Below are 13243 nucleotides of genomic sequence, written 5' to 3'. Positions count from 1 at the left end.
TGTCAAGCTAACAAAGAAATATTTTTGATGAACAGAATTACTGTTGCATGTACATGTATGTTCCACATCATTTCAGTAGTTAGTGACACATCTTTGAAAAAACATGAAAATGACGGTCAACAAGGGCGAGACAGAGAGAGATTAAAAGAGATGATAGCTGGAGAAGGGAAAGAGTAGAGAATAACAGGTAGGAAGTGTTTGCAGCGTTGCCAGGTCCCAACAGAACAAAATTACCAAAAGGTATGTGAAAAATCACCAAATTTGGGAAAAAAGAACGTACAGTAAGTAAGGCTTGAATTTCAAGACAAAATTATGTCAATAAACCTTTTTCGAACACTCTGCTCGAGTCTCAGTGCATTATACGGCGCGCCGTAGCTACACCTCAGTCACACACACTAAATGCAAAATGTGTACGATGTGTTGGGATATGATAGGAGTGTTTTTTGTGTGAGTGACAAAAAAGGGATACATGTTATGTTTCTACAGGAAATGAGAGGAAAACTAGAGTAAAAATGCACTTTCGTTATCAATTGATTAGTGTGATTATTTTTCATTTGTGTCAAAATCACCAAAGAATTACCTAAAATCACCAAATTTTGATTTGGTTATCAGGCTAACCTTTTTTTTTTTTTTTTTTCACCAAACAACTTTAAAAATCACCCAGATTTCACCCTATTTGGTTGCCGAAATCACCATATGGCAACACTGAGCTGCGTTTATTGTTTGCCACTACCGCGAAACGTTGACATCCTAAACCCTCCTTGTGTTGCGATTTCTTTTCCGTTTTCCCTAGTTTTTCTGTCTTTATTTTGTTTTGTCTTGTCTTATACATATCCACAAATGTTTGGCTGCAGCCCCCACCCCACGTTCCGGTCCCCACACCATGCACTGCTGTATGAATATGTGAGTAGTTACAGATTGTGTCGGTGCACAACAGTGGTTAAGCTGTAAGCAAGTAAGTGAGTATTCTATTTGCAGACGATACGAGTATATTTTTGTCTCATGATAATATTTATTCTCTGCAAGAGGTTTTTAATAAGGAATTGAAATATGTTACAAATTGGCTGCGAGTTAATAAATTATCAATAAATATATCAAAAACTAATTTTATTATTTTACAAAGAAAAAATGTAACATTGACACTGGATTCATAAACATTTGTGGTTCTCAAATCATGCCGACGTCTTCATTGAAATTCCTTGGAATTCATGTAGATAATAAATTTGATTGCTCGAATCATATCAATTTTGTTTGTAATAAATTATCAAAAAATGTTGGTGTAATGTATAAACTTAATTTTCTTCCAAAGTCTGTTGTAAAGGGGATGGCTAGTAACTGATCGGTGGGAATCAGTGGTGATACTAGGGGATGATTGTTCGAATCCTTTTTGGGTTCATTTAAGAGTACATTATATATCTATCGTTGTGTGAAAATTATTTGCTTCAGAATGGTCTCATATTCAAGTAACGTGCAGTTCAACGTTTACAGGTTAGCATGCCTGTACAGTGACGGGACGATCGTTAACGGGCCATTATCTATCGCCCCGTAACAGTACAGGCATACTAACCTGGAAACATTAAACTGCACATTGAGACCATTCTGAAGCAAATAATTTTCACACAACAATAGATATGTAATGTACTCTTAAATGAATCCCACAAGGATTGGAACAATCATCCCCCAGCATTCCCACTGATCAGTTACTAGCCATCCCTTTTAAAATTAATATATAATAGTATAATTTCACCTCATTTGTATTATGGAATAACTGTTTGGGGCAATAATAATAATAATAATAATTCACAACATTTATATAGCGCGTTGTTACATAAAATGTCTCTAAGCGCTATGGGAAAAGGAAAACAATAGAAAGGGAGGAAGAGGAAAGTAAAGAAAGAAAGAAAGAAGAAGGTACAGTTTCAGTAACGGTATAAGACATGAGACACATTCATAATCCTACTCAAGAAACAAATACGATTTTAACATGGATTTAAATTTGTCTACTGAGTCTGTTTGTTTCAAGCATTCAGGTAAACTGTTCCAGAGTTGAGGTGATGCTGACTGAAAAGCTCTAGAACCATAAGATTGTGTATTGACAGGAAGAGGTATTAAAAGTGATTTGTTGTTAGACCGCAAGTTCCGGGAGGGTAGGTATTCAGTTATCAACTGTTGAAGATAAACCGGTGCAGTATTTCGCAAACATTTAAAAGTTAACAAAAGAATCTTGAAGTTCATTCGTTCACGGATTCTTAACATATGCAGTTCTCTCAGTAGTGGGGTAACCGACTCACGTGAACGACGTTTAGTAATAAGCCTGGCAACTGAATTTTGAACTCTCTGCAGTTTGTTGATTTGCGCATCAGGCAAACCATACAAGAGACTGTTGCAAAAGTCAATGTGAGACATAACTAGTGCCTGAGCGAGTCTCTGGGTTGTCTTTTTCGTCAGAAATTGGCGGATGCTGCCAATTTTGTGTAGGGCAAATGAGGCTGATCTGCACACATTGTTCACATGAGTCTTCAAAGACAGCTTGTGATCAAATATGACACCCAAGTTCCTTGCATCTGTGCAGCATTGTATAGTAGTATCATCTAAAGAAATCATACTAATTGGGCTTGAAAGCCTGTGCCTGCTTGTGAAATGTATACATTCTGTTTTGCTTTCATTTAGCTTCAAACCATTCTGTATTGACCAATGCTCACGAATATTATATTCAAAGACTTTTAGTACTTCCAAAACGCCCCATAACAATCATTTCCCATGCCACATTTCTTGCCCATACCCAACCACTTTTTTTTTTTTTATCCCTGAAGATATCACAGTTGAATGATCTGAACAAAAACAAATATCAAGCTGGAATTTGTATGTTTTTTTTTTTTTAAATCATTTAGTACCAAAGACTCTCTTATGGGGTGTTGCAAGAAAGTTGCAATCAATTGCAACTTGCAACTGATTGTCACTGGCCAATCAATATCATTGTTGCATGCATGTCTTCTTAATAGGGCAGAACCTGAGCCAGTCAGAATGGTTGTTTCAAAATTAGCAATTATTTGCAATTGATTGCAACTTTCTTGCAACACCCCATTAGATTTGTTCACTGTTAAAGATAAAATTCATAATTATAGCACGCGATCCGCGAATGATTTTTACCTACCTCTATCTCGTACAGTACTTTTTTTTAATCAACGATCAATAATTTACATCCTACCCTGTGGAATATTATTCTCTCTCCTGTGCAATTCGTAATGCTAACTCTTTGAATACGTTCAAATCCTGTTGCAAAAAAAAAGTTCTCCTCTATGATTACAGCCAACCTCATTGAGGTCAAGAGTGTATTTTTTTTCCCGCATGTTTCGAGACATCCTATATTTTGTCATTTGTCATTGTGTGTTTTGTTTTGTCCTTGTTTAGTCCTGCTCTTACATTTTCTTCCATTTGAACGCATTATATGAAATTGCATAAATGATATTAGGTCAGCTAAATATAAGGGACATCTCTCTTCTGGCTTCTTTTGTACGTCTAATTGTCAATCTATTTTCGCTTTTTTGCTTTTCAGAGTCTTAGTGATATGTTTGCAATTGTATGCAAATATTGATGTATTTGTGTTTAATTAAATTTTGTTCCTTGCTTTGGTGAAATAAAGAAACTTGACACTTGACACTTAATAAGAAAAAGTGTAGAATCTTCAAACAATGTTAGAAATAAAATAGAGTTAGATATAATATGTATGTACATAAACACTTGCGCACACACGCTCTCGCAAACGCACATATAATGTACATCACTCCCAATTTCCATTTACAATTTCCGAGAACATAAAGTTTTAAAGCATAACCTTTTTTCATAAATATTTCTGTTTTATGGAATAATATACCATTAAATTTTGATGTTCAAATTGTTGAAATATTTTAAGATTTCAACATTTGAAATCTTTGTTGTGAGTGTGCGTATGTCGTCTTATCAAGTTAATTGTGTACATAATATTTCCTATTTTCTTTCAATCTGTCCTACTTTCTCTCTCTTTCTCTCTCCCTCTCTTTCATAAACCATGTCTTTTTTTAATTTACTGTTATTATATGATACCCGCGCATTATGTCTGCATCATGGATACATGATCATTTATGCTAAACAAAATCGCGTTTATGCTTCCCGACAAACAGCACACGAAACACCCCGTGTCATTAACCAAATCAAATTTCGGTTAGTCAGCAAAACAAAAACATTTGATCATCACTTTGTGTTAACAAGTTCGTCATTTTATAACCAGAACAACAGAACAAGACTCATTCAATTCTGTTCAATTCAAATTTAGGTCCGTTTTTCGCAAAACTCTACATCTGATTTTAAATCCGTCAGTGATAAAATCATGTAGACAAAACAATGTGTATTTAACGGAGTAAACAATAATTGCAAACTTACAGTAAAGATACTATATAATAGGACTGCTGTAAATGAAATAAAGTGAAATATCAATATGCACTTTGCAAAAAAAAATACAAAAAACAAAAAAAAAAAAACACGGAGGGACCCACTGAAAAGACAATGCTTGTAAAGTATGGGGGCTCGCGAAAGAAAAAAAAAGACAGCAAAAATGTTTACAAGAATTGAGAAAAAAGAATCGGAAGCCCACAAAGAGGTAGACGAAAAAGAAAAGATGCATATTAAAGAAAACAAAACACAAACTTAATCACAAACAGACATGGAACGAGACTGAGACCAGTTAAAGGGAAAAGACTGACTTTACGACACGACAGGAAACAAGAGTAGCACAACAATAGATTTAACGATACATTGAGGTTTGACGATGAAAAAAGGGAAAAAAAAAGACAAAATGGACAAAAAACATACAGACGTCCAATTCTCCCTTATATCTAAAGCGTACAGAGTGGACATCTCGGAGGAGAACCCATAAACTGCGGGATTAGCTGGTAAAGAAACTCTCATCACAGCCAAAACTGTAATCAACCAGTAGGCTACAGTCGACAATGTAAGTGGCAATTCACACTCTTAAAACATCCGAGTCAGAACTGACCCGGAACTGGGTCCGTTGGGGTCACACACCGTTCCGGGTCAGAAATGACAAGGAATGGGGTCAGATGTGACCCATTCAGAGTCATGAATTGGGTCAGGGTGACCCCATTTGGGGTCTTCATGACCAAATTCCAAGTCATTTCTGACCCGGAACGGTGTGTGACCCCAACAGACCCAGTTCCGGGTCAGTTCTGACTCGGATGTTTTAAGATTGCAGATTTTGCAAAAGGGTACCAAAATAAGCTTGTAAACTCATCTGATTCATGGCAGTTGTTATTGAAACACTGCAAAGGAACAAACTTCAATCTCGTTTGAAATGAGTATAAAGAAGGAGCGGCTTTTATGTAGTGATGATTCAGAGAACTCCAGTAATTTGGACCAGAGCAAATAAGAGAATTTTGGCTAAATATAAAGCTAGAATTCGTTGTAGTCGGCAGATAACTGATTTGTTAATGACTGTAAACTAAATGCTCCATTACAATGTGGATATGTGGATATATGAATTATCAAGTTTGTATATTTACCTTTTGGAATAAATCCTAAAAATCTCGCATAGGTGTTTTTTCCACTTTTATTATGAGTTACAAAATCTTCCCAGAATTAGGGACATCATTAAGTCATGGTTTGTAAACAATAATGATAATAATAAGGGAATTTTTTACAGCACATATAACAAATGAATGTTCCTTATGCGCTGAGTGAGTTAATCTATTTGATAGTATTACTCTGTTTTCACACAACACACATACACTTTATAACTTCTCTACTTATAATCTTCAAACAGAGGAATAAAAATCAAAAGGGGCGCATGCCCGCCCCAATTTTTTTATTTCTTTTGTTTTCTAACACAAAATAAATGCAACCCCTCTGGATCCGCCACAGGAACGTATTGTAACGGGTATGTAACATTTCGATCGTAAAAGGAGTAGAAATTATTAGACAAAACGAGTCTAATCAAAAGAGAGCCAATTACTGTTAGAATCCCCACCCCTCCCTCCTCCCTCACAAAAAAGTTGAAATTTCATTGAAAATAGCAGAGCTGTGTGATTATTACCAAACCACATGGAATCAAGAGACAGACACTGCGCGACTGTTGATTGTTTGGGTATTATTTAGGAATGAAGACTGCTGGGCTGTTGGCTGTGCCAGAAGCAGCATCCGGTGGCGACACTGTCGATGCTGGAGTGCAGAACATGTGCGCTGGCGGACGTATGTACTGGAGATCAGCCATGCGAACGTGTTGAGCAGGCAGCGTATACAAATTAGTCGTCGTCGTCATCGTCGTCGAATATTTTCTCCTGATTGAAAAAAAAAAAGTAAACAGAGGAAAGAAAATACTATGAGGTCGATTGTCATATGCCAGGGGCCGATTCAGGAATTCCATAAAGGGACAGGGATGTCACGCTTTCACAATAAGGAGATTTTTTTTTTTTTAAATCATTCTTATTTTTGTTAGTCATATTTCGATTTCATGCACATTTTTTGGAAATATAAAAAAAAAAATAGAGGGGGAGGGGCCCTATATGGTTACTAACAAGTAGGCTAGTTAAAGAATTTAAGCGAAATCATTCAATTTCATGCATCATACTCTGTTGTTTAGCAATTTGAGAAAAAAAATCTTACGATAATGTCAACCACAGCGTCTCCAACTTTGTCCACTACTTCGGATGCGACTTCTACAAGTAGCTGTTAAAAAAAGGGAAAGAAACGTTGTGTTATTAAAGGGGTGGGACCCGGGAGAGCATTGATTGAGAAGAGGATTCAGCTTTTATATTTCTTTTTTTGCTAGATACTTGGTAATGACTTTAAAAAAGAGAATAAGAGACATTCAGAGTTTACATGATGAAAATTGGCTTTGAAATAAGTGAGATATCCATAAACAAATATAACAATGCAGTCCAGGATCGCTTTTGTGTGTGTGTGTATCTCAGCTTTTTTAAAACCAATCATCCAATAAATTTGTGCTCTCAAATATGTACGTTCTGTCACATTTCATAGGAGTTTTCTCATAGTCTCATAAAATCATCTTCAAAAGACGTTGGAAACCCGGAAGCCTCATTTTCACCGAAACTATGCAATCCCTTAAAATAATGTAATAGAATCAATCGTCGAGTTCATGTGACCTTTCAGTTCTGCGACGGAAAATGAATATTTCCGAGAGTGCATGCCCGTCCTTGCATGTAATACGTATGTGTATATTTATACCTTCTAATAATACGAGCTTGACGAGTTTATAAAGATGATCAAGGATGCCTGGAAGTCACCTTGAAACAACGGGTATTCATATGAAACATAATGGGAAGCAAGGGGTTTCTGAAGATTGCACTTTAGAGTAGAATGTTGATTCATCCTTACTCTTTAAGTAATATTCCAAAATCTACATTAGATTGAGATACGTAAATCTGAGAAAAAACCCCCCACATACAACAAATCCTCCTTTATCAAAAATTTGACTGCACGAATGGCCAAACAGGATAAACACACATACACACACACATACACACACACACACGCACACACACACACACCACACACACAAGAATTACGACAAACGCTTGCATAAGTTGTGATACTATAGCATTCAAACCGTTCAGTCCTTCCTGTTGATTTGCAATTGATGATTTTTCCCAATTTGCAAACTGATCTGGAGTAAAGCACCATATATATATATATGCAGAAAATGGCTCGGCATTGGTGGAGGTCCGGGGCCAATAAGAGTTGATATATGACTGCCATTTTAACATGAATGTATTCAGTAAACATGTACGTGCTATACGTACTTTAGTGGATACTTACATCTATAATCCCCATATCTCTTATCTTTTCTCGGACGTCAAGACCTGTATAAACAATTGACGCAAGATTTGTAGAGTCCATTAATGCATTACAGTGGCGGATCAAGAGGGGGGCGCAACCAGAGCACGCCCCTCCTTTATTTTTCGTAAAAAACAAAAGAAATAAAAAGAAAAACAATGAAATGAAACCCGGAAGTGTCACCAGAAATATTAGTCACGCCCCCCCCCCCTTTACAGAATTCCTGGATCCGCCCTTCTTTATGCATGTGAGCACTCACTTATCTTTCCTTGTACATAATCTATTACAAATTTGCTCTTCAGGATTTCATTTAAAGGGCCGCTCTAATTTTCGCTACATCAATTTTTCATACAAATCATTGAATGTTGTATTGTGTTACTCTGATTCGTTTCATCACTTCACGGACTCACTGAAGAACAGCCTTTGTCTGAAGTGAGTGACCGTGTCGAAAAAAAAAAAAACTGAAACTGAAACTGAGACTAGACATAAGAGAAAGGTATAGAAATGCTATTGTTACGAAATTGCGAGAAAAGCCGACTACATTGTATAAATGAAATATAGGCCAAATGATATCATTGCTTACATCGGCTATTTGGTATAAAAGATTTCAAAAGGTAGTAAAACCAATCAGAAATACATAAAACAGACAATAGGGATATGAATAATAATAAGGGAAAAATCCGAATGAGAGAGATGTACCATAATAGGCAAATATAAATGATTTGAAAATATGTTGATTGTTTTGCCCAATTTCGAGGGTGCTGTATCCGAATCTGGATAATGCTGCTCTTCGAAGGTTTTGAGATTTCTAAAATTCCTATATATTTCCTAGTAAATGGTAATAAATTCGAAAAAACGGAAGGTTTTACACTACTTTGAAGGTCCTGAACAACCCTCAATGATGCAATGACTGCATCATTGAGGGTTGTTTTGAGGTATTCAAAATTCAATTCAATTAATTTTGCCATTTCATAAAATCACATTTTGAATATTTAGAGAGAGATGTATGAGCTATCAGTGTGGTCACAGTAGGAAAGAACACAAGAGCCTTGGGCTTGGAAATGGAGATTTCCTTTACAATATACATGTAGTTTAAAGTCACAATTTTGAACAAAACTAAATATCAAAATGTGCTTGAAAAATAACTATTTTCAGAAGGCGCTATAAGATTCACAATATATACGTTAATCATAGAAACCCGTAACACAAAATCAACTTATAGATACAATACAATGAAAATAAAAACAAACAGGAGAGATAATTGTCAAAGTTTTAATAATATTGGAACAATTTTTACATTATTCAGTTATATTTTCAAACTAAGTTAAACCAAATCAGAAATAAACTGCTTATATCTGGTCATTAAAAAAGATCAGTGTGTCAACCGTTTCAAGTCTAAATCATTTTGCCTAAAAAATTCTATAACTGAGTCCCTTTGTACTATATTGTTGGATTGATTGATTTTCGGACGATAGAATAGTAGAATAGTAAAATATAACATATAACTTACTTCGAGTATCAAAAGAATGAAAAAGGAAAAATCATTCTAAACTGGCCGCCAACATCTGATATTCCTATAATCCTAATAGATCATTAATTTTTGGGAAAAAAATAGGTTAACCCTTTTTTTAAGGGTGCTGAATCCGAATCTGGACGAAGAAACTCTAGAATCATCGTTGAGATATCCGAAATAAGAGCCAAAATGACCAGTTTGAATATATAAAAGTGGAAGTTTTGCGTCAGCCAAATAAGGATGCAGTACCCTCGAAATAGGCAAAGCCCATCAAAAACATTTGGAAAAGGTTCAGCCTCTGGCACCCAGACGAGACATAATTCTTTAGAAGTCAACAAAAAGAACATGACATCTTTAGGTGTTACGCTATCATAGATGACAGCACACAACCATCATATTCTTCTTGATTTTACCTTCATCTGGATAGATGAAGTGTAATGAAATCTATCAGTTGATCATTGTACCTCCTCATTTTGACACAAGTTTCATATTTATTTATCTCTCTCTTTTTTAATTATTGTAAGACTTTCATTGCTGTATAGTCATACACACAAGCAAAAGACCAGCAGCATTATAACTTGAGGCTACCGCACTGCAAAAAGTCTGGTGTTAACCATGAAACACCGAGCTAGTGCTAATTTTCCGGTTCCCACTTATGGTGTTAATTTGTCAACTTCGGGTGTAACTTCATTTTTTTTCCCTATATAGGTGACAAGTTACTGTTCTTCATGTTGATTTGAACGGCAGCAAGATTAACGAGAAATTTCCGATAAAGTAGGACCCTACTTGATTTTCGAAAATAAAATGTGAATCCATTTATAGCACAGTAACACCAATTGGTGTGGTCTCATAATGACACTGGGCAAGTGTTGTATCACTGAATTTAACGCCAGCAATATCAAACCAACTCCATGTACTGTCATAATATCAGCGCAATGTCAAAATATCACCAGCTACAAGAGTGTCAAACTAACACCACGAAGTGCCAGGGGAACACTTCTCATACCATCGGTATGGTCCTGTATTGACTCTTGATTGGTGTCAGTTTAACAGCCATGGTGTTAAATCTAACACCGTTCTTTTTGCAGTGAATAATACCCGTATCAATTATAAAGAGAAGTACAGAACATGTATAATTACAGCTCAAGAGATGATACACAAAATGGCTTTTGAAGAAAATGTGCTTACTTCAATACTGAAGTGGTCTATGAAGAGGTGACAGACACGGTAGTTCGGCAACAACTGCTAAATGAGGAAAAAATCACAGTAAGTTTGAAGTAATAATCAATGATACTCTCGTCCTACTTGTTTTCAGGCAGGTTGGTAGGCCCTTATGTTGACACTCTAATATTGGTCTAGGCCCTATCAATAGTTTATTTGTTCCCAGGTCAACGGTTGATAAGCCGTCACTGATCAATTTCAGCGTGATAACATGCTCAATACGTACATTTTTATTTATCATGCACTTCACTCCGTATGTTCGCATGTTCTCGGAGACGTCAAGAAAACAATAAGAAAAATGAATGAAAAAAGAGTTGTTTTCAACCTTGACACGAATCGGGATTTAAGAGATTGATATATAGTAATGTGAGATGCTTCTGACCAAAAAAGATCGAAAACTATTGCTAGATTTTTTAAAGTGTAAAAACAGTCAGCAAAAGATGTGGACTTGCATGATTGCATATATTTATATGTATGTATTTTACTAGTGTGAAGCGGAAATGAGTTTCTCATGATTCAATGAATAAGCTTCTGACAGATGAATGAAAGAAACGGACTGACAGAGAAAGGGTGAATCGTTCTTTTGATAATTTGTTTACCAATTACGCCACTATAAATATTAAAGTATAATTAGACAAATAGCATTGATTTCGAAGTATTGTACCAGCTATTAGATATAAAAAGTTGTTCCCAACTCTGGCCTTCTTGTGAGAAAATTCAACAACATCTTACCTTCTGTTTTTGGCCTGAAGTGGTGACCGATCTCAGGCATGGGTCTTCAGGTAAGTGTTGTCAACTCAAGAATCTGCGGTAAGTGTTCAAAATTGAGAAATTATATACAGACAGCGGTCTGACCGCTGATATCTAAAAATCTATAGCCGATCTTAGGCTAATGTAAAGTCCGTCCGCAGAGCAATATTGGGCCACAACTGCATCTACGTCAGCATGAACGCGGACGAATCGTGTTCCTTTAAATACTTAAGCCCCGCCCCTATACCCTTTCCTTTGCGTTTTCCTCATTCAACTCATTTTAGCTTTTCAGGAAATATCTAATAGAAATGATAAGTTTGCCCATTCAATTTTAAATTGCACGTGACAGAATGAAGAGGTTGGACTTTTGCCGTTTGATTGGGGAAAGAATACCTTGTGCAAGTTTCATTATAATCACATTTGTTGACATCGGCGTTATTCAATCATTGGAAAACTTGAAATCATGATAATCTTCCAAGAACTTTTATCAAACTCAATTATGAGCCTGTAATAGATATCGCTGTCACGCAACACTCCTTTAAGACTATAGTGATAAAGCGCTATTTTTGGCCGAAGAACTTTTTGTACTGACTTGATTGAGACCAAAATCGGAATAACTTTGAACCAAATGTTGATAGTTGGTTTTTTTTTTTGTATAGTTGTAATCGTCACGTTAAAATATGATTTTGTAATTATATGCGTGACATTGTATGTTAATATGATTTATTTTGCACTCTGCGATATGTCTGTGGTGTCCCTGCGATGTATTTGATGTTTATTTTGTTGTGATATCCAGTATACAAAGAATTTTACTATGGACAGTAAAGTAATCGATCAATCAATTAATCGATCGAATAGCATAGAAGTTTAAAAATTTTCCACAGGGAATTGAAAAAGAGAGGCGAGAATGGATGTAGATAGTCAGGGAGAGTAATGATTAAAAAATAAATTTTAAAAATGAATGTATGAGGTACGGAATGTTCGTGATTTCACCATTGTGGATACACGTCGTGTCATTGGTAGCCCTCTCTCTTTACTTCTTCCTTGGAGTCAATCAAGGAATCCCAACTGTACCCTATAGATTTCGATTGAAGTCACGGATTCACGTTGCTCCCTATATTTTAACATTTCGTGGTAGTTATTTAATTAAACATTGACACTTTTTTTTTAATTGCTCATGCAGTATATTGACTTATTTGGTTTTGAAGAGATCCGGTTAAGGAAAAATAATAAAGCTATACGGCCTACATTAAACATTAATCAACTCAGGGGTGTGATCTTGTCAGTCTGCAATTCTTCTTTTAAAATACATTTTATTGACAGTTCTTGTCCGTCTGATATATTGTGAAACACCTCTACATAGCTTCGATTAAACATTGATAACAATGCTGAGGACAACGATGATAAAGATATTTCACTGAAGGTGGTGACTGATAGTTATTTAGCTTTTAGTAGCATTACTAAAGTCTAAATGGAGGCTCGTTCGGGTATATCCATGACTACAGCAGTAACGAGTTTGCGTTGGACTGGAATCTTCGAACCTGACAGTCATGTGGAGACTAAAAAAAAAAAAAGAAACTTGAAGCAACATGCGTAGCTATATCTTACAAACTGGTTTTGAGGAAAACAAATAACTATCTATCAGTGGTCGCCCCCAAAGCGAATATATACAGATTGGTCAGACGAACCGGGATGAAGTTCCAGCCGGCTCTTATTGCTTATAGCAACACAACACTAGTCACATTAACATCATATCACAGCAGCTTCTCACACAGTCTCCAGCTCAAACAAGAGTCCAGATAACTCTCTTGACGATCGTACCCCGACGAGAAGGTCACGTTTTGAAAAAGCTGCCAATTTCTCCCTCGGTCTGGATAATTTACAGAGAATTACATAATCAAACGTACTAAATAA

At 35.9% G+C, this 13243-nt stretch overlaps 1 long non-coding RNA gene across 1 annotated transcript; it reads right to left on the bottom strand.

The window, feature by feature from the left end:
- Positions 1-6069: 6069 nt before the first annotated feature.
- On the bottom strand, positions 6070-10573 carry LOC140236008 (uncharacterized). Its single transcript, XR_011901735.1, has 4 exons — positions 10547-10573; positions 7828-7871; positions 6655-6717; positions 6070-6329 (listed from the first exon to the last, which is right to left on the bottom strand). It is a non-coding gene; the product is annotated as an uncharacterized lncRNA (long non-coding RNA).
- Between the last annotated feature and the right edge of the window lie 2670 nt (positions 10574-13243).

Source organism: Diadema setosum, chromosome 12 (assembly GCF_964275005.1).
Source record: "Diadema setosum chromosome 12, eeDiaSeto1, whole genome shotgun sequence".
Classification (NCBI taxonomy): Eukaryota; Metazoa; Echinodermata; class Echinoidea; order Diadematoida; family Diadematidae; genus Diadema; species Diadema setosum.
Note: the sequence above shows the minus strand (reverse complement) of the source record. Positions and strands in the feature narration are given on the sequence as shown.